Source organism: Pseudophryne corroboree, chromosome 6, assembly GCF_028390025.1.
Source record: "Pseudophryne corroboree isolate aPseCor3 chromosome 6, aPseCor3.hap2, whole genome shotgun sequence".
NCBI lineage: Eukaryota > Metazoa > Chordata > Amphibia > Anura > Myobatrachidae > Pseudophryne > Pseudophryne corroboree.
Genome location: NC_086449.1, coordinates 49,028,436 through 49,051,602, shown reverse-complemented (window position 1 = coordinate 49,051,602; position 23,167 = coordinate 49,028,436). Strand labels below are relative to the sequence as shown.

At 43.2% G+C, this 23,167-nt stretch overlaps 1 protein-coding gene across 1 annotated transcript in view; it reads right to left on the bottom strand.

The window, feature by feature from the left end:
• Positions 1 to 21,789, bottom strand: part of LOC134936061 (zinc finger protein 182-like) — a 45,730-nt gene extending 23,941 nt beyond the window's left edge. The window contains exon 1 of the mRNA XM_063930970.1: positions 21,613 to 21,789. The gene's annotated coding sequence lies outside the window, so the exon portion shown is untranslated. The remainder of the gene's footprint in view (positions 1 to 21,612) is intronic.
• Between the last annotated feature and the right edge of the window lie 1,378 nt (positions 21,790 to 23,167).

The following is a 23,167-nucleotide window of genomic DNA, read 5'->3' as shown; positions in this document are numbered from 1 at the left end:
AAGATAAACTGATGGTTAATGTGGTTAATATGCATATGCCGGCTATTAGTGATCGTTAGTACTTATAACACTTTTGAGCTCAATAACGAATTAGTAGAAGTAGTTCATTGCTTTATATAGCCTGTTATACTTCACCAAGTCCGGACTGGTCATATATGGATCCAGTGATATGTAGCATATATTGCAAACACTTGCTGTCCACGTCTGTATTGTATCCGTGAATGGATCTCGCTCACTCTTACTGGCTAACGGACGGGTCACTCAGCGGCGGTTCCCCAAGAGCTGGGGGCTTCTGCTTAGTTGGTAGTGGCCTGCACCATCCTGTGCCACTTATTTGCCGGGGAGAGCGGTAGGGGCAGCAAGCCCTGAGCTGCAGGAGACGCTGTATTTGGCCGCGATCAGCGGCTTCCGGGTTCGGAGCTTCCGGCTTCAGGTTGCGTTCCACCTGCGTTCCAGTCAAAATTCAGTCACCTGACGCGTTTCTCCGCCTCTCAAAGGGGCGGTTTCATCAGAGGTATGACTGACAGTGTTTCTAGGGCTCTATTTATACCAGCTTCTATTTCCTCATTAGTTACCACTCATGAAAGTTTAACCCTTTCTTTGCATTTGCCATCAGATTATAATAAAAAAAGACCAGCAGTTGGATAATATTAGTCATATTTACATTGTACTCTAAGGATATACAATCCGCTAGGTACTATTCCTCTTATTTAAAGAATATATATAACATATATTAATAAATTAAATGAATACATAATCTTTATCACAAAATATAAATATATATAAATATGACTATAAGGCCACATTGAGGTGCTCGACAAGGATAATTCTTCATAAATAAATAAATAAATAAATAAATAGTTACTTATATGACCCTACGCTTTCTCAGATCTTACTTATTATAGCGACTTTAGTAGAATATAAATTTAAATAGGCACATAACATTTATAAATACAAATTATCTCCGTTTTCCTAGCGGTGTATTTAATCCACACTTAGCCATTTTATATTCATGTATTGTTGACTTTCGTACCAGAATAAACAGAAAAGTAAACAGATGCATGGACGAATGTCTAACCGATACATAGATTAATAAACGATACATTTCTCAGAAATTAAATAATTCTACTAGATAGACTGATCCGAAAAAACAACCATTATTTATTACATCTAAAATCTTAATCTAAGGTCCCCAGCAGACCTTATATATGCGGGGACTATGTTAAATATATTCCAAGATATAGAGGTGAGAGGAGAAATATATTTCTTAACAATCATTATCCCCTTTTACGACCTAATCGTAGCAAAGGGTAATAAAACTAATAGAGGAAGTAGAAAGGGAAGATATATAATAAGAGGATATATTAAGGGATATATTAAGGGAAGGACCATTATTGGAAGGTAGATAGAGAAAAAACAGGGGGCATATTTCTACTAGTATGCACATTAGATGTTATTGAGTTCTATGTTTTCGTTGAGGCCATGTGGTTCAAGTGTCCTCAGACGAAGATTCAAAAGGCCTCCCTTCTACAAAGTAAAGTGAACCGCCCCCCCCCCCTTTCTGTTAGTTTAGCTTGTTCCAAGGCTATTACACAAATGTTAGTTATAGCGCCTTGTTCACAAGAACTAGTGTGTCTAGATAGACTATGCAGTGGGCATTTCTTTAATATGTTTCTTCTATGTTCCAGAAACCGCACCTTCAGTTTCCTGATGGTGCGGCCCACGTACTGCATGCCACAGCCGCATTCCACTACATAAACTACATAAGTGGAATTGCAGTTCAAAAACTGTGATATTACAAACTCCTCACCTGTGGTTTTCGATCTGCACAGCTTGTTATTGGTATTTATGTTATTACATGTTAAACATCTAGATAGAGCACACCTAAAATATCCATGGGGTTTTTGCCTAAGCCAATCAGAGGAGTTCACCCCTGTGGTTATACCACCAGTGGTTCCTTCTCTACCAGATTCTCTTTGTCCTATATTCTTTCTAATTATCTCAGTGTTTCTATTTAGATTAAACATACTAGGTGCTAGTTTGAGTTGGAGGGATTCTGATTTTTTATACACTACCTTCACTTTAGTGCCAATATCTGGCTCCAGTAGGGGATCAATTCTAAGTAGAGGAGTATTTTTATGGATTATGTGTCTTATTTCTGCAGTGTGTGTGTTATATTGTGTAACAAACACACAATTATCTCTAGAAGTACCTGATTCTTCAGGTTGGCTCACACATTTTCTAGGTTCCCCATCTCCCAGCAAGGCAGTTCTATCTCTAAGTTCTACCTCCTTGAGGGCTTTCATCAGAACATGCTCAGGATAGCCTTGTTCTTGAAAGACCAGGTAGATCTTACGTGCCTGTTCCCTATAATCGGTGTCCTTGGAGCAATTTCTTTTGAGCCTAAGAAACTGGCTCTTTGGAATATTATTTCGCCAGGCTAAATGATGACTGCTGTTATATCTCAGAAAGTTGTTAGTGTCAACTGTTTTGAAAAATGTTTCAGTATGGATACAGTCATCTATGGACTGGAGCGCAATATCCAGGAAAGTGATAGAGTGAGGGTGAGTAGTGTACGTGAATTTGAGGCCATAATTGTTACTATTAAGGTGAGTGACAAACTTCTGAATTGATTCAATGTCCCCATCCCAAATGGAAAATAAATCATCTATATAACGTTCGTAGAGGACCAGGTTCGCCCCAAGGTCCGCCTCCCAGATGAGCTCTTGTTCGAGCGCACCCATATAGAGGTTTGCGTAACTCGGGGCGAACCTGGTCCCCTAGCGGTCCCGCGTGACTGTAAATAATACTTCTGCGCAAAAGTGAAATAGTTGCGCTCTAAAATTAACTTTATGGATGCCACCAAAAAGGTTCTAAGATGTTCAGAGACCATATTGTCCCTGTCTAAGATATTTGAGATTACTTGGAATACCCTTATCATGTGGGATGTTCGAGTATAAAGACTCTACATCACACGTTAAAAATTGATAAGAACTTTTCCATTTTATGTCCTTAAGCATGTTCAAGAACTTAGTTGTATCCTTAATATAGGATTTCAGTTGTATCACATAGCCCTGTAGGTGGACATCCACAAAGTGTGACAAATTAGATGTTATAGACCCAATACCCAAAATTATAGGACGACCAGGAGGTGAGGTAAGTGTTTTGTGAATCTTGGGCAAATGATAATAAACAGGAGTGATGGGATGGGGAGGAAAAAGAAAGTGATATGTATCCTTGGATATTGCGCCCCTGTCCAGTGCCTCATCCAACAACGTTCCAAGTTCACTTTGAAAACGCGCTGTGGGATTATTGGGTAATGTCGCATAAAAACACGTATTTGTTAATTGTCTATTTGCCTCTTTAATATAGTCCGATGTATCTTGCAGCACCACACCTCCCCCTTTATCTGCCTTCTTTATAGTTATATTTGTGTCTGACATCAGGACCTTAAGTGCCCTTCTCTTATCTTTAAGTGGATTTTTCTCAGCAGATGTACATAATCGTCTAAAGTCTTCCATAGTGGTATTATAAAAACCCACTATAGATGGACCTTTAAATTGTAGAGGATAAAAATCAGACTTTTTCTTGAAAAGTTTTTTATCTTTAGTTGTTTCATTTATTGAAAAGATCTTTATAGGTGCAATTGCCCCATGTGAATTCTCTGATAGAAGGTCCTCCAGGGTTTCGATCGCTGCTCTGTCTGGCTCATCCAATAACATTGGCAATACATTATCATTTTCTTTCTTAAATTTAAGTTTCTTATATGCGAAGTAGCGTTTTCTACTCAGATTCCTCGTGAATCTATTAAGATCCACGAACAAGCTGAAGAGATTAGGCCTCTTTGCAGGTGCATATTTCAAGCCTTTACTCAATAGAGTTTTCTCAGAATCGGTCAATTCCCTGGAAGACAAATTAAATATACCCTTTGTATTTAGTATTGTCTTTGATTTTTTCCCCTTCTGTCGTTTTCCTCCCCTACATCCTCTGTATCCCTTTCTCTCCCTCTTTTTGTGTCATTTATGTTGGATCTATTGAATAGATTTAGTTTTTGGGGGCTCGGCTCTAAAAAATGAGCCGGATCATTTTTTCGAGTGTTCTCCTAGTTCTGTGGAGGTCTTTTCGTTTTAGCTCCCCCTCTTGCCACAGAAGCCGGAGAATACTCGTCCCTTGTTAGGCATTCATACCTATTTTGCAAGACAACTCCCCGCGGGTCCCTACTAGGGCTTCCTCTATAAGATACATTTCTCGTCCTCATCATCTTCCATTTCCCTGTAGTGCTCCTCGATCTCTTCCTTTCATTTGTATATTTGGGACCCCTGCCAGAGGGCTCTCTAGCATGGTTCCTATTTATTGATCTGGAGTACTCGTGTTGCCTATTATATGTTCTGACGGTGTCGGTTTCATAATCCCCTCTATCACGTTCTAATTTCTTAGTTTTATTGGAGATTACCATTTGTTCGTAATCTTCAATCTTTTTGTTGTCTCTATGGTCCCTCTCTGAGAATTCTGCATCATTTTCAAAGGGCTTTAATAAATTCTTGTATACGTTCAATCTGTCTGTATAGTTTTGACCTTTGAACTCCTATACTGGACGAGATGCTCCATAAGCTTAAACGAGCAGTCGTCCAACGGGCCAAAAATTCTGCATCATCTTTAAATGATGCCGATTTGAACAATCGAAGCCCTCTCGGGATACATTTATTATCAATGTATCTTTGTAAAGTTGATTGGTCCCACCAGTGACGTGTTTCGGACATGCATAATGTTTCCAATTTATTAAATAATTTATGCATATCATTATTTGTACTAGGGTCTATATACCAATAACATCTATCTCTATATATACTGTATATGTATAATGTGCAGTGTTATTATACAGCAGGGACTCTGTCCTAGGTTATACACATGATACACTAGGGACTATATACCAATAACATCTCTCTCTATATATACTGTATATGTATAATGTGCAGTGTTATTATACAGCAGGGACTCTGTCCTAGGTTATACACATGATACACTAGGGACTATATACCAATAACATCTATCTCTATATATACTGTATATGTATACTATGCAGTGTTATTATACAGCAGGGACTCTGCCCTAGGTTATACACATGATACACTAGGGACTATATACTAATAATATCTATCTATATATACTGTATATGTATAATGTGCAGTGTTATTATACAGCAGGGACTATGTCCTAGGTCAGGCTTTTTCAACCAGTGTGCCGTGGCACACTAGTGTGCCGCGACCAGTTGCAAGGTGTGCCACGGAGCCAGAGCAGCTTCCTGCACCTTTAGAGTGAACTGTTGGCCCGGGCTCTTCTTAGAAGATCAGTTGTGCTCCGGCCGTGACCTATGCCTTGAAAACACGGCGGTGTGATATCATAGGTCACGGCCACCGCATCTCACCGCCCAGCCAGCCCACCCGCCTGCATACACATCTTACCGGTAGGGGCTAATATTTATTTATTTCTCCTGTGGGGAACAACAGGATTTCAATAGGATTTATGTGGGGAGAATAAGAATTTATGGATTTATGGGGTGAACAATGTAAATAATTCATGTGGGGAGCAATAGGATTTATGTGGGGAGAAATGTGATTGATTTATGTGTGAGCAACATGATTTATGTGGGGAGCAATGTGAATGTTTTTTCTGTGTAGGCCAATGCATGTGTGGATTTTTTTTGACTGTGAGGGCCAATGTGTGTGTTTTGTTTTTTTTCTGTGGGGAAGTGATGGTGTACCTTGTCAATTTATAATTATTGTTCAGTGTGCCGCGAGTAAAAAAAGATTGAAAATCACTGTCCTAGGTTATATACATGATACACTAGGGACTATATACCAATAACATCTATCTCTATATATATACTGTATATGTATAATGTGCAGTGTTATTATACAGCAGGGACTCTGTCCTAGGTTATACACATGATACACTAGGGACTATATACCAATAACATCTCTATCTATATATACTGTATATGTATAATGTGCAGTGTTATTATACAGCAGGGACTCTGTCCTAGGTTATATACACGATACGCTGGGGACTATATACCAATAACATCTCTCTCTATATATACTGTATATGTATAATGTGCAGTGTTATTATACAGCAGGGACTCTGTCCTAGGTTATATACATGATACACTAGGGACTATATACCAATAACATCTATCTCTATATATACTGTATATGTATAATGTGCAGTGTTATTATACAGCAGGGACTATGTCCTACGTTATACACATGATACACTGGGGACTATATACCAATAACATCTATCTCTATATATACTGTATATGTATAATGTGCAGTGTTATTATACAGCAGGGACTCTGCCCTAGGTTATACACATGATACACTGGGGGCTATTTACTAATAACATCTATCGCTATTAATACTGTATATGTATATTGTGCAGTGTTATTATACAGCAGGGACTATGTCCTAGGTTATACACATGATACACTAGGGACTATATACCAATAACATCTATCTCTATATATACTGTATATGTATAATGTGCAGTGTTATTATACAGCAGGGATACTGTCCTAGGTTATACACATGATACGCTAGGGACTATATACCAATAACATATATCTCTAGATATACTGTATATGTATAATGTGCAGTGTTATTATACAGCAGGGACTCTGTCCTAGGTTATACACATGATACACTAGGGACTATTTACCAATAACATCTATCGCTATTAATACTGTATATGTATATTGTGCAGTGTTATTATACAGCAGGGACTATGTCCTAGGTTATGCACATGATACACTAGGGACTATATACCAATAACATCTCGCTCTATATATACTGTATATGTATAATGTGCAGTGTTATTATACAGCAGGGACGCTGTCCTAGGTTATACACATGATACACTGGGGGCTATATACCAATAACATCTCTCTCTATATATACTCTATATGTATAATGTGCAGTGTTATTATACAGCAGGGACTATGTCCTAGGTTATACACATGATACACTAGGGACTATATACCAATAACATCTATCTCTATATATACTGTATATGTATAATGTGCAGTGTTATTATACAGCAGGGACGCTGTCCTAGGTTATACACATGATACGCTAGGGACTATATACCAATAACATCTCTCTCTATATATACTGTATATGAATAATGTGCAGTGTTATTATACAGCAGGGATGCTGCCCTAGGTTATACACATGATACACTAGGGACTATATACCAATAACATCTATCTCTATATATACTGTATATGTATATTGCGCAGTATTATTATACAGCAGGGACTCTGTCCTAGGTTATACACATGATACTATATACCAATAACATCTATCTCTATTAGAGATGAGCGGGTTCGGTTCGTTGAGATCTGAACGCCCCCCAAACTTCACCTATTTTACACGGGTCCGAGGCAGCCTCGGATCTTCCCACCTTGCTCGGTTAACCCGAATGTCATCATCCCGCTGTCGGATTCTCGCGAGATTTGTATTCTATATAAAGAGACGCGCATAACCGCCATTTTCACTCGTGCATTGGAGATTGAACGGAGAGGACGTGGCTGCGTTCTCTCACTGAAAAGCTCTGTATCTGTGCTCAGTGTGCTGCAAATATCTGTGCACAGTGTGCTGCAAATATCTACATTCTCTGCCTCAAAACGCTCCATATCTGTGCTCAGTGTGCTGCATTGTGGGGACTGGGGACCACCAGTATATAATTATAGTTGTACAGTACAGTAGGCCATTGCTGTATCTTGCAGCTCTTTGTCAAGTATACTATCCATATCTGTGCTGCACTATTGTGAGCAGTATATAGTAGGATAGTGCAGCATTTTGGTGACCAGCAGTATACATATACAGTAGTACAGTACAGTAGACCATTGCTGTATCTTGCAGCTGTGTCAAGTATACTATCCATATCTGTGCTGCATTGTTGTGAGCAGTATATAGTAGGATAGTGCAGCATTTTGGTGACCAGCAGTATACATATACAGTAGTACAGTACAGTAGACCATTGCTGTATCTTGCAGCTGTGTCAAGTATACTATCCATATCTGTGCTGCATTGTTGTGAGCAGTATATAGTAGGATAGTGCAGCATTTTGGTGACCAGCAGTATACATATAGTATAGTACAGTACAGTACAGTACAGTACAGTAGGCCATTGCTGTATCTTGAAGCTCTGTGTCACTTATAGTATCCTGATCAGTGCTCAATATCAGCTGCATTGTTGTGACCAGTATGTATACTGTACTGTGCGACGTGTGTTATATACCTGGTGATTTTATACATCCTGTATACTGTACTGAGCGATGTGTGAGATACACCTGGGGATTATACACCCTGTATACTGTACTGTGTGATGTGCGAGATACACCAGGGTATTATACACCCTATATACTGTACTGTGCGATGTGTGTGATACACCTGGTGATTATACGGGATTGGTACGTAATCCTGCTGGACGGGATCCCGGCGGTCAAAATACCGATGCCGGAATCCCGACCACACAATCCCGATCGGGGTGGCGAGCGGAACGCAGCCCCTTGCGGGCAGCGTGGCGTACAGTAATGCATCGCTAGACCCTGTGTGAAACTACATTGTTCGTTGTACTCGTACGTTGCGCATGCGCAGAAGTGCCGTTTTCCAGCCTCATCACAGCGCTGTGAATAAATGCAGCTAGCAATCAACTCAGAATGACCCCCAATGGCTCAATCATCAGCTGCACCCCCTTTGCAAGGGATGCATCCCCTCCCTGCATATCCCCATCACTGTCCCCTGTATCAGAGTCAGTATCAGTGTCAACTTGCATTATTTGGGCAAGTGTACGTTTTTTTAGGGTAGCTCACTGCACATCCCTGGTATGTAGGTGGGGTGTATGAGGGAGTGGGAGCTGAATGCTGCAATACCCTCTACAGATTTTCTCAAAAAACTGCATTTCCTTCTCATTATGTGACATCCTGGATAAAATCTGGGATATCATTCCCCTTACAGAATCCACCCATGGGGGTTCGAATTCAGAAGGTTGGGAAAGCATATTGCAGTTCTAAGTACATGGAATAGACTCCTCAGGAGAAGATAACTGTGCAGCACAGGACACAGAGCCCTTAGGGTGTGTACACACGGTGAGATTATTTCTTAAGCTTTTGACTATATAGTCAAAATCGTAAGAAAAGTTAGTGCAGATCGCAAGGTAAAAGTCACCTTGCAATCCCGATGCGCGGTCCCGCCAGGTCGGCATCGCAAGAAAAGATAGACTGTGCAGGCAAGTCAATCCTTGCTAGATCGGTGTCCTATCTAGTTCATCTCACATGTCAATGACATCTCACATAAGCCAAAATCTCACATAAGCCAAAATCGTAAGCACACATAGTCCATATCGCAAGAAAAGTTAGTCAAAATCTGTCCTATCTGGCCTCCGGGGAGTTCAAGGGAAATCGCAAGTAAAAATCGGGCATAGCAAGGATCTCACCGTGTGTACACACCCTTAGACATGGTGATAAATACACATATACACACACAGGAAAATGTCAGACACAGTTCCCCCATAGTACCTTCATAGAGTCACAGAGTATAAGGAGCCAGCCACACAGCGCCCCAGTAGGCAGTTATTATGACAAACAGCCGGCGCTGACTGAGTAACTTTAATAGGAGAAACAGTTCATATAATCACACTACCCCCCCCTTTTCTATAACACCCTGGTACCACAGAGGACAGCTGGCATTATGTGGAGGGCAGCGCTCCCTGTCAGCGTTTTGATGCTGTGATCTGTAGGGAGAAAATGGTGCTGGTGAGTGCGGGGTCCGCTCTGAAGAGAAATCCCACCCCATGTAATGGCGCATCTTTCCGCACTTAGTTGATTATACTGGCCTGAGGTAATTAGCTGCTAACCGTGGGATTAGCCCCTGTTAGCGTTAGTTGACCAGTGTAGGGTGATTGCGCTGGCCCAGGACGCCCCTCACAGCGCCGTACACAGTATGCCACTGAGCCTTCCGGAGCGCAGCCTGTCAGAGCTGCGCTCCCACCCTGGTGCCGCCATACCCACCGGCGACCCACTTCCCAGGCCACCGGCGTTGTACTCACCACTCTTCTTTCTTCTGGCTTTTATAAGGGGTGGCGGCCGTGCTGCGGGAGTGGTCGCCTCGTGGGTTTGTGATCAGCATCCTCAGGAGGTCAGTGTCCTGTCAGCGGAGATAGAGAACCATTAACTTCAAGAGTTGGTTCCTACTGAGTGCTGTGGGACAGATTGCGACTGACCAAGTAAGAGGGGAGTACCCAGGATTGCCATAGCTAGAAGGAGCGGTGGCTGGATCCCGGGAGGTATCTGTTTACTACCTCACAAATGCTATAGGGTAACCATCACTGGGGACCCCACACATTACGGTACGCATATTTGCCCCACCTTCAGTTGGTGGAATTGTGTATTATTCTATTTTATGCTGTTTTACCAATAATAAAAACTGTACTTCACTATATTCCCCCTTCTTTGTTTCTTTGAGGGAATGAAGAGGAGTTTTTCTTTGATCCAAAAGGAAGGATCTGGATATTTGGATATCTAATGGTTCCCATATAAAAATAACATGTAACTATCTATCCCGTAGTACCCCGGGGTGCGCACATCTGCATGGTGTGAACTTTTCAAACTTTGCCAGGGGTGCTCGGACCCCTAGATACACCCCTGCCAGTACATATCAGTTTAGGTGTGTTGTTCATCTTATTATCACTCCCAGAAACATATACTGGTCAGATAGGGTGTGTGTGTGTGTGTGTGTGTGTGTGTGTGTGTGTGTGTGTGTGTGTGTGTGTGTGTGTGTGTGTGTGTGTGTGTGTGTGTGTGTGTGTGTGTGTGTGTGTGTGTGTGTGTGTGTGTGTGTGTGTGTGTGTGTTTATCTTCTAGGGTATAAGTTGTGTTTTCACATCCAGTTATGTTTCAGTGTTGAAACGGTTACTGTTGCCATACTGCTTGGTTTAGAGTGCACGCCAATATACTTCAGAACACATAGATATTATTACATCCACAAGGGGAAAGCAACATGTGTCAGTTCAGATATTATGTTTCCATTTGTATTTGTTCCCCTTCTAGTGTAGCAGATGTCAGGCAAGATTATGCCAGCCTCACTATTGCAATGTTCTAGCTTTTCCAAGGCTGCGGAGATTTAGTACTAGTGTTCACTCTAGGATTTTTTTAGGGCAGGGTGCTGACCTTGGGGAGGGCACATTTTTGATTCGGGGAGGGCACATTTTTGATTCGGGGAGGGCACATTTTTGATTCGGGAGGGCACATTTTTGATTCGGGAGGGCACATTTTAATTTAGAAGGGCAAAATGGTGTACATACTGTAATATGTATGCAGGTGTCTTAAACTTGCAGCACATTGTAGCTTATAAACCATCCTGGGACACCTTCGCTTCAATCTGACAGCACATTTTAAGTTTAAATGTGCCGTCAGATTGAAGTGAAGGTGTCCCAGAATGGTTTATATATCATTAATGTGCTGCCAGTTTATTTCTGAAGTGTCTCAATAGGGTTTATATAGTTTATTAAACTATATAAATCCTATTGAGACACTTCAGAGTTAAACTGGCAGCACATGCTTCTATATAAACCCTATTGAGACACTTCAGAAAAAAAACTGCCAGCACGTGTTGCTATATAAACCCTATTGATACACTTCAGAGTGAAATTGGCAGCACGTGTTGCTATATAAACCTGATTGAGACACTTCAGAAATAAACTAGCGCACATCGTATTTTAAATGTGCTGTCAGATTGAAGCGAAGGTGCCCCAGGTTGGTTTATATAACATTCATGTGCTGCCAGTTTATTTCTGAAGTGTCACAATAGGGTTTATATAGTTCATTAAACTATAAGATTAGTTGAATGCTGCCAGATTAAAACTAAAGGGGCACCAGGCGACCCATATACAGTAGGATAAATAGCTTAGTGTGGCAGCACTAGTCTTAGATGATGTTTGTGTGTCAATTCAACTTACTGGGGGCTGATGCTGCAGGAGTGATCGCGCTGGTCCCCCGTCACACACCGCGGAGCTGGAAGAAAATGCCCGCCACACTGATCCTACCCGGTATCCTCTTTTATTGGGTCATGTGCACAGAGGAGGGCTGGGTTTGCCTCGGCAGGAGAGGCAAACCCAGCCCTCCTCATCTCACCAGCAGCCTACAGTATTGCCGAGACCCGAGTGCTGTGAGCGCATTAGCGCGACAAGCCTGAGGCAGCGGCAGGGAGGCGTGGCAGCACGGCGGGAGCAGTGGCAGCGTAGCGGGAGGAGTGACGGCGCTGACAGCGATGCGAGAGGAGTGGCAGTGCGGAGAGAGGAGTTTCAGTGCGGCCCGGCGCGGCAGTCCTTTAGTAATCAGCAGGGCGGCAGGGCGGGCACAAACGGGCAGGGCGCATTCTGACACTCGGAAAAGGGGCAGGGCGCAGCGCCCCGCGAAAGAAGGCTAGAGTGAACACTAAGTACAGTGCCAGATACACATATGACCCCACAGTGCCAGATACACATATGACCCCACAGTGCCAGATATGACCCCACAGTGCCAGATTACAGATATGCCCCCACAGTGCCAGATACAGATATGACCCCACAGTGCCAGATACAGATATGACCCCACAGTGCCAGATACAGATATGACCCCACAGTGCCAGATACAGATATGACCCCACAGTGCCAGATACAGATATGACCCCACAGTGCCAGATACAGATATGTCCCCACAGTGCCAGATACAGATATGACCCCACAGTGCCAGATACAGATATGACCCCACAGTGTCAGATACAGATATGACCCCACAGTGCCAGATACAGATATGTCCCCACAGTGCCAGATACAGATATGACCCCACAGTGCCAGATATGACCCCACAGTGCCAGATTACAGATATGCCCCCACATGCCCACAGTGCCAGATATGCCCCCACAGTGCCAGATATGCCCCCACAGTGCAAGATAACAGATATGCCCCCACGTGCCCACAGTGCCAGATATGCCCCTACAGTGCCAGATATGCCCCCACAGTGCCAGATATGACCCCACAGTGCCAGATACAGATATGCCCGCACGTGCCCACGGTGCCAGATATGCCCCCCAAGTGCCAGATATGCCCCCCAAGTGCCAGATTACAGATATGCCCCCACAGTGCCAGATTAGATATGTCCCCACAGTGCCATGTGCCCACAGTACCAGATATGCCCCCAGTGCCAGATTACAGATATGTCCCCACAGTGCCATGTGCCCACAGTGCCAGATACAGATATGACCCCACAGTTCCATGTGCCCACAGTGCTAGATATGCCCCCACAGTGCCAGATACAGACCCCACAGTCCCATGTGCCCACAGTGCTAGATATGCCCCCACAGTGCCAGATACAGACCCCACAGTGCCATGTGCCCACAGTGCTAGATATGCCCCCTCAGTAAGAAAAAAAGGCATTTGTTTCCCCCAGCACCCTGAATGATAACCGTAACCAGATATAAATTCCACATAATAATAGAATTCAGAGATTTTCGTTACACATATTTGCGCAAATGTGTGAATAAGCCCCAAAGCCGCATCAAGGCGTCTCTGTATATTTGGGGTCCCTATATCTAGGTGCAGGGTGTGGCACCCCAAAACACAAGCATAAGCCAGAAAGCACAGCGTAGCATACCAGTAAAAAAACGATAGTGTTAATAAATTAGTATTTAGGAAGCCGAAGCTATAGATAAAGTGATACAAAAATGAAATGCCATTAAAATAGAAAAATAGTGTTAAGAAATTAATAAGTTAAAAGTGTTAATAGAATGTAAAGGTATGCCACACTAAGGCCAAGATGAACAACACACCTAAACTGATAAGTACTGGATAAGGTGAATATGTTCAACATAAAGTGGTAATTGGTTACCCTGTCTTCAAACGATCTATTACTACAGATATGTGTAACGAAGATCTCTGAATTCTGTTATCACGTGGAATTTATATCTGGTTACGGTTATCATTCAGGGTGCTTGGGGAAACAAATGCCTTTTTTTCTTGCTTAGAAATACCCCTCCCTTTCGAGCACCTGAATGATATCACTAAGCTAATTGAGCATCTACCAATATATATGTTTGTTATGACCCCACAGTGCCAGATACAGACATGACCCCACAGTGCCAGATATGCCCCCACAGTGCCATGTGCCCGCAGAGCCAGATATGCCCCCACAGTGCCACATACGACCCACATTGCCAGATATGCCCCCACTGAGCCATGTGCCCACAATGCCAGATATGCCCCCATAGTAGAGCTCATCATTGCTGTGTGGTGAGCGCAGAGCGCGCTTCTCCTGCCTGCCGCCCTGCTTTTCAGTCTGATCTCCGGCGGTGACGGCAGCGTGTATGGCTCAAATTAGGCACCGGTCCGCGAGCTCTCATTGGCTAACGAACCGGCGCCTGATTTGAGCCATACACTCCGCCGTCACTGCCGGACAGAGCCGGCCATAGGCATAAGCAAACTAGGCAATTGCCTAGGGCATTTGATATGCCTAGGGGCATCAGCAGCTTCTGCTGATTAAAATGATATGCAGCATGCCTATATTTTGTGTGTAGCACTTCATATGCAGATACAGCCACAGTCTCACACAGTATATAGACATGCTACATACCATTTTAATCAGCAGAAGCTGCTTGTGCCTACTAGCTACATAGCAATGCAAATAAGCTGTATTTTCATTAAAAAAAGGTGCCAGATGTTGTCATTGAGGCAAGATTTATGAGGACACATCTGTATCCAATCAGAGGCAGAGGTTACAGTGTTATCGGCCATGTGAGTGCTGTGTGCATGGGAGTGAGTTGGTTGTGCAGTAGTGTTCGGAATATGTGTAAGGAGCATTAAGTGTGTCATGTAAAAATGCATTAATAATGTGCAACATATGTGTAAGGGGCACTATGCGTGTCATTATGTGTATAAGGGCATTAATAATGTGTGGAATATGTGTAACAGGGTACTACTGTGTGTGTGTCATGTGTATAGGGGCACTAATAATGTGCAGCAAATGTGTAGGGGGCACTATGTGTGTCATTATGTGTATAAGGGCATTAATAATGTGCAGCATATGTGTAAGGGACATTATGTGTAAAAGGGCATAAATAAAGGTTATCATAATGTGTAAGGCGCATTATGTTTATAAGGACATTAATAATGTCTCATATGTGTAAGGGGCATTACTCTGTGGCATTATGTGTATAAGGTGCTCTACTATGTGGCATTGCGTAGAACACTACTGTGTCGTCTAATCTGAATAAAGAGCAATAGAGTGTGGTGTAATTTAAATAAGGAGCAATTCAGTGTGATGTAATGTGAATAAGGGGCTCTACTGTGAGAAGTAACGTTTATAAGTTAAAGTGATACTACTGTGGGATGTAATATGAATTATGGACACTATCGCATCATCAAATGTGAATAAAGTTGCAGTACTGTGTGGCGTAATTGGAACTGGGGTTACTATTGTGCGGCCATGCCCCTTGCCAGCAAAAACACACCCCTTTCTGGGCTGAGCACCAAATGTGCAAACTGTTCAAGGTCAGAGGTGGAACCAGCGGTGGTGCTAGGGAGCACCAGCCAAAATCTTGCCTAGGGCATCATGTTGGTTAGGGCTGGCTCTGGCATTACTAATGTGGGGCATATGTGTAAAGTGCATTACTGTGTGGAATTATGTGTATTATGGGCATTACTGTGGAGCATTATGCAGGGTTGAACTGGCCCACAGGGGCACAGGGTAGCCTCCCAGTGGGACCCACTGCTTGAGCGTTACTGAGTCAGATGCAGAACTAGCGGCGGCGCTAGGGGACTCCAGCCAAAATTTGGCATAGGGCATCAAATTGGCTAGGGCAGGCTCTGCTGCCGGAGACATGACAGAGGGGCAGGGCGGCAGGCAGGAGAGGCGCGGCTTCGGGTGGCTGGGCGTAGTATCGCGATCTACTAGTCGCATGTCCGCGATCGACCAGTTGATTGTGATCGACTGTTTGGCCACCCCTGCCCTAGAAGAGTAACACTCACACACACACCTATCTGACCAGTATATGTTTCTGGGAGTGATAATAAGATGAACAACACACCTAAACGGATATGTACTGGATAAGGTGAATATGTTCAACATAAAGTGGCAATTGGTTACCCTGTCTTCAAACGATCTATTACTACAGATATTTGAAGTCCTGGGAAGGACAATAAATTTAATATGTCTGAGATCGTTAGGACTTTAAGGGGTTCTCTCAACAGATAAAATGATATCGGTGTGATTCATGAGATATAGATAACGAGTGATCATATATGACCATATAGGACATTAATATACTCACTACATATGAGCAAATAGGACACACTTTATTTACTTTGATCTCTAAGATATATTTATAAGAAGTTAATCCAGTAACATCCAATGCGCAGAACATTTACTTTTAATCACAATTTCTTTCTTATTTACACTTATTCTATCTTCCTTTAAATATTCGCTGGTTTTATTATATATTGCAATAAAAGTTATATTTTATCTTATATCCATAACTGTGCACCACCATAGGGCAATCTTTTTATCCTTTTTTCTACTGTATATTTGCATTGCCTGTGGTAGCACCCCCCAAAAAATATTTATTGCTGAACATGATTGTTATTAGATATTAAAAACGGGGGTCACCCATGTGATATAGACACACCTGTGCGGCCAGTTTCCATATAGCAAAAAAGAGTAAGCCTAAGCAAACAAGCCTCTGACAGGGGACTAGCTTGTAATAGGGGCAGGTTCTCTCATGTCTACTCCAGTGTCGAACGCAGGATTTTTCTTGGGGTTTGGGGTTCCATGTGATTACATATATACAGTACATCATGCATACACACACCTATATAGCATACAGACACACACACCTCCCACTCACCAAGCAGAAGAAGGATCAGCTGCAGTCAGGACAAGGCCCCATTCTATTAGGCTCCACCCCCAAAAATGCAGGTCTTCCTTGAATCGGATAATGGGACCGCTGTGGCAATGCTAGCAGCTCTGAGTAGATGCCGGAACCTGGAGGAGCTCGCGCAGACTCCTCCAAACTGCAGGCTTCTGATAGGTGTGACATGACAAGCTATTCTGTAAGCATGGTGAGTGACATGCTGCTGGGGGCAGGGGTGTATGCAGCTTTAGGTCCCACAGTCCAACTACCGGCTCCCCGTTCAGGCCCCGCCCCCATTCATTCCGAGTTCGCTCATGCGCAGTCCATTTTCTGAGGGGGAGGGAAGGTTGCAGTGGGAATCTGGGAGCTGCCATTCAATATGTGGGGCAGCGGGGGACTCAAGCAAAACACGAGAGCAGAGCCGGATTAAGACCATGGGGGGCCCGGGGAATTTAAGAGAGTGGGGCCCCTAATAGAGAAGGCAGAATATATATATATATATATATATATATATATTTGCCTCCCCAAGCAGCACACGGCGGACCTCCTGCCCTGCACTTCCGTCCCCACTGCAGCAGCGGCCAGCCTGCCGCTCAGTCATTGGCTGGCCAAGTAATTAGTACACCCACCCCAACCCCCCCCAACCCTCTCAGCTCCACTGGTCTTATCCCCCACTGTGAGAAGGTGATTGGGATATATAATACGCACAATACTCCTATATCATTGGACACATAATTGTTCCATTGACTAAAAATATACAATATTTTTAATAGCAATAAATTCCCTTTCTTTATACAGCTACTGTATATCCATTACATATGTTCCATTAACACTCCGCACAGTATTCAGTCACAGTTTCAGAGACTGAAGCAATCCTTTACCAGCTGGAGAGTGAACAAGAGTGGAGAAGTGGCCAGTAGAGAAGTTCTCTTCCGCGCGCCCCCACCATCACCTGTCAGCGGTCTTCATGTTAAAGTTATGTAATCTTGAAGGGAACAAGTACCTCCTGCCCTGCACTCCCGTCCCCTCTGCAGCAGCGGGCGCACAGACAGGACAGCTGACCTGAGCGACGGCTCAGCTGTCCAATAAAGTATGAATGAAGCAGCCTGCCGCTCAGTCATTGGCTGGGCACGCAGGCTGTTTCATTCATACATTATTGGACAGCTGAGTCGTCGCTCAGCTCAACTGTCCTGTCCTGTCTGTTTGCATCTGCTGCAGTGAGGAAGGGAGCCGGGGAGCACAGCACCGCAGATTGGATCGGAAGAGAGATCCGATCTGCGGTGTGGCAGTGGGCACTTTTGGAAAGGTGGGCCCGGGGTACGTATCCCCCAGCCCCCCCCTCCCCCCCCTTATTCCGGCTCTGCACGGGAGGGTAGGCAAGTCTGCTGTATATGTATAATGTGCAGTGTTATTATACAGCAGGGATACTGTCCTAGGCTATACACATGATACACTAGGGACTATATACCAATAACATCTATCTCTATATATACTGTATATGTATAATGTGCAGTGTTATTATACAGCAGGGATACTGTCCTAGGTTATACACATGATACACTAGGGACTATATACCAATAACATCTCTCTCTATATATACTGTATATGTATAATGTGCGGTGTTATTATACAGCAGGGACTTTGCCCTAGGTTATATACATGATATGCTATGGACTATATACCAATAACATCTATCTCTATATATACTGTATATGTATAATGTGCAGTGTTATTATACAGCAGGGATGCTCTCCTAGGTTATACACATGATATGCTATGGACTATATACCAATAACATCTATCTCTATATATACTGTATATGTATAATGTGCAGTGTTATTATACAGCAGAGATACTGTCCTAGGTTATACACATGATGCACTAGGGACTATATACCAATAACATCTCTCTCTATATATACTGTATATGTATAATGTGCAGTGTTATTATACAGCAGGGATACTGTCCTAGGCTATACACATGATACACTAGGGACTATATACCAATAACATCTATCTCTATATATACTGTATATGTATAATGTGCAGTGTTATTATACAGCAGGGATACTGTCCTAGGTTATACACATGATACACTAGGGACTATATACCAATAACATCTCTCTCTATATATACTGTATATGTATAATGTGCGGTGTTATTATACAGCAGGGACTTTGCCCTAGGTTATATACATGATATGCTATGGACTATATACCAATAACATCTATCTCTATATATACTGTATATGTATAATGTGCAGTGTTATTATACAGCAGGGATGCTCTCCTAGGTTATACACATGATATGCTATGGACTATATACCAATAACATCTATCTCTATATATACTGTATATGTATAATGTGCAGTGTTATTATACAGCAGAGATACTGTCCTAGGTTATACACATGATGCACTAGGGACTATATACCAATAACATCTCTCTCTATATATACTGTATATGTATAATGTGCAGTGTTATTATACAGCAGGGACTCTGCCCTAGGTTATACACATGATACGCAGGGGACTATATACCAATAACATCTATCTATCTATATATACTGTATATGTATAATGTGCAGCGTTATTATACAGGAGGGACTCTGTCCTAGGTTACACAAATGATACGTTAGGGACTATATACCAATAACATCTCTCTCTATATATATACTGTATATGTATAATGTGCAGTGTTATTATACAGCAGGGACTCTGCCCTAGGTTATACACATGATACACTAGGGACTATATACCAATAACATCTATCTATATATATATATATATATATATATATATATATATATATATATACACACTGTATATGTATAATGTGCAGCATACATACCGACATTTTCTTTCTCCTCTCAGGGAAAAGCCCGGAGAGGAGACGCTGCAATGACTTCGGGGGGCGGGGCCGGATGGTGACATCACTAAGCCCCGCCCCCACATCGGCAAATGCCGCGGTTCGACGTGATTTGCGTCATTTTAACCCCTTCTCCACCCGACGGACCCGCGAATCGGGAGGTTCTCTCTCCATCCTGCTCGCATCACCAGGGTGTGCGAGCAGGATGCGGGAGACCTGCCCACTCTTCCGGGGGTGCGGGGGGCTACCCCAAAAAATGGGATCCTCCCGCAGCTTCCGGGATAGTTGGTAAGTATGATGTACAGTGTTATTATACAGCAGGGACTCTGTCCTAGGTTATACACATGATACACTAGGGACTATATACCAATAACATCTCTCTCTATATATACTGTATATGTATAATGTGCAGTGTTATTATACAGCAGGGATACTGTACTAGGTTATACACATGATACACTAGGGACTATATACCAATAACATCTCTCTCTATATATACTGTATATGTATAATGTGCAGTGTTATTATACAGCAGGGATACTGTACTAGGTTATACACATCATAGGATACAGATATAGCTTTCTCTCCCTATATACACCTATACTACAGATGTAGCCACGCTCATCTATACCGTGATGCATTCACACATGCGCACGCATTGCTGCATAGTGTGACCGCGCCGCTGTGATACTGATTGCAGCGGGTGTTAGCTCCATAGGGTAACATGGTGTGTACATGCGTACGCAGTGGGCACACTTGTCACAACATCACTGCCACGATACACAATGATGATCATGGCTACATCTGTATATATAATATACACAATATATATGCTAGTATATGATGCTACATGTATAAATATAATGAGCGCTGTGTATTACACAGCAGGGTCATCCCCATCCCCCATCCGCCGCTCGCCCACCTTCCATCCAAGGACCTTATTCAGTAAGGATTGCAAAATTATCAAATCACAATCCGGCTTATTCTGGAACGGCTGCGCATGAGCAGTGTTTGCATTGCGCACGTGCGAGTAATAATAGCGACAGTAAATGCGTATACACCGTGATCGCATGCAGACGCTATTTGACTGACAGGAAGCCGGCATTTCTGGGTGGAAACCTGCCATTTTCTGGGTGTGTGTGATAAAACGCAGGCGTTCCAGGAGTTTTTAAGGAGGGCCTCTGACATCAGCGATGACCACTTCCAGCCTCTTGTGTCACAAGAATTGTAGCCGACCTTACCTGGCGCAGATAGGAAAAATCTTCCATGTTCCGGTAATTGCGCATGGTTCTGCGATCAGCTGCATATTGCGATGCAGTCACAGTTTCTGCAATGGGCGTTTTTTCTCAATTTCTGGGCGGCAACTATTTGATCGCAGAAAATGCTTTTTATCAGTAATTGCAATCCTTACTGCATAAGGGGCCTAATTGAGACCTGATTGCAACAGCAAAATATTTCTGTAATGGGCAAAACCATGTGCAGTGCAGGTGGGGCATTTGTAACATGTGCAGAGAGAGTTAGATTTGGGTGGGTTGTGTTCAAACTGAAATCTAAATTGCAGTGTAAAAATAAAGCAGCCAGTATTTACCCTGCACAGAAACAGTATAACCCATCCAAATCTAACTCTCTCTGCACATGTTACATCTGCCCCACATGCAGTGCACATGGTTTTGCCCATCAGAGATAGATTTTGCTTTTGAGATCAGGTCTGAATTAGGGCCTAGGTCCCACGTGTGGGGAGCTGGTCACACATACCACATATGGTGCCCACAGACGTCTCTCATACACCAGGCACATCGCTCACCTCACTGCCGGTCACCGTCACCTCCTCTCCCGCCTCCTCCACTGAAATGTGTTGTGTCCAATGTTGCCAACTCTAAATAAAAAACAAGCAGCCGATGTGTGAAAAACAAGCCCAGCACCAGCGTCCTCACTCCTGCTCCTCTCTCCACACACACAGGAAACTTCTCCTCCCCCCTCCTTCCCCTAATCCATGTCCTCCACTCTGAGCTCACACAGAGCCTCTCTCTCACTTCCTGATTGTATTAACTCCTTCAGCTCCTGAAGTGGTGACAGCCCCATAGTACAGCAGGATAATGCAAGGGTCTGGATCATAGGATCCACAGTGTCTAGGTCGACAATGTTTGGGTTGACAGTCACTATGTCTGACAAGGTTACTAATTCTAATAATGTGCCTCCACCCAAGCTATTGCTCTAATAAAAGGCTGCCTGACTTCTGTCTGTACTTTGTATGTGGGTTTTGTTATATATATATATATATATATATATATTACCCATATACCCGTTCTTCTTTCCAGCTCTTCCAATCCAGCAACAACAGTTGGTAAGTATTATATTTGTAATATTATTTTACACACATTATTCATATACTAATAAGGGGTTCACTACGGCTGGCCGGCGGTCGGGCTCCCTGCGCCCAGCATACCGGCGCCGGGAGCCCGACCGCCGGCTGACCGACAGTGTGGCGAGCGCAAATGAGCCCCTTGCGGGCTCGCTGCGCTCGCCGCGCTACGGGCACGGTGGCGCGCTACGCGCGCCACACTATTTTATTCTCCCTCTATGGGGGTCGTGGACCCCCACGAGGGAAAATAAGTGTCGGTATGCCGGCGGTCGGGCTCCCGGCGCCGGTATACTGAGCGCCGGGAGCCCGACCGCCGGCATATAGAATGCCACCCACTAATAAGTAATAACTAGGTTTATGCATACACCCATGTCCTAACTACCCCACTCTCCTATACAAAACAATTGCATGCAATACACAATACAATATTTGGTGATAACCGCGCTGAATAAGTGACCCGGGGACTCTGAAAAAACCTGAGTTGCGCAAGTTGTGGCCCATAAAGATGATAAACAACAATGTTCTGTTATATTCCAAATATATGAGAGTGTGAAAGTTCCTTTACTGAGTCTGAGGCCACTTTAGAAAATCCTACTTAGATGTGTAACTATGTAATTCTTTATCCTGGTTACCAGTGTAGCCCAAAATAAATGACATTTCTCTGTTCTGAATGTAAAGTTACATGACTCTGTATCCAGTAAGCTGAATGTAGAGAACTGATCTATGTCATGAAGTATAAAGACCCAGTATATCTCATCCGCTGGCTTAGTACAAAGAACTCTAGATCTCATAACACCCAGATGGGTAACGTGACAGTTTTTCTTCATACGGACTCATTTCTGTCTTGATTATTTTCTACATTAAATTATAGCATCAGTGTCTCTTTCTCTCTGAACAGATCTACTTGCAGTCTCTGAATAGCTTGTGTAGCTAGTGATTTATACTCTAATATTCTTAGTCTTATTCGACTGCATAGACAATTTCATCTCCCTTGTGT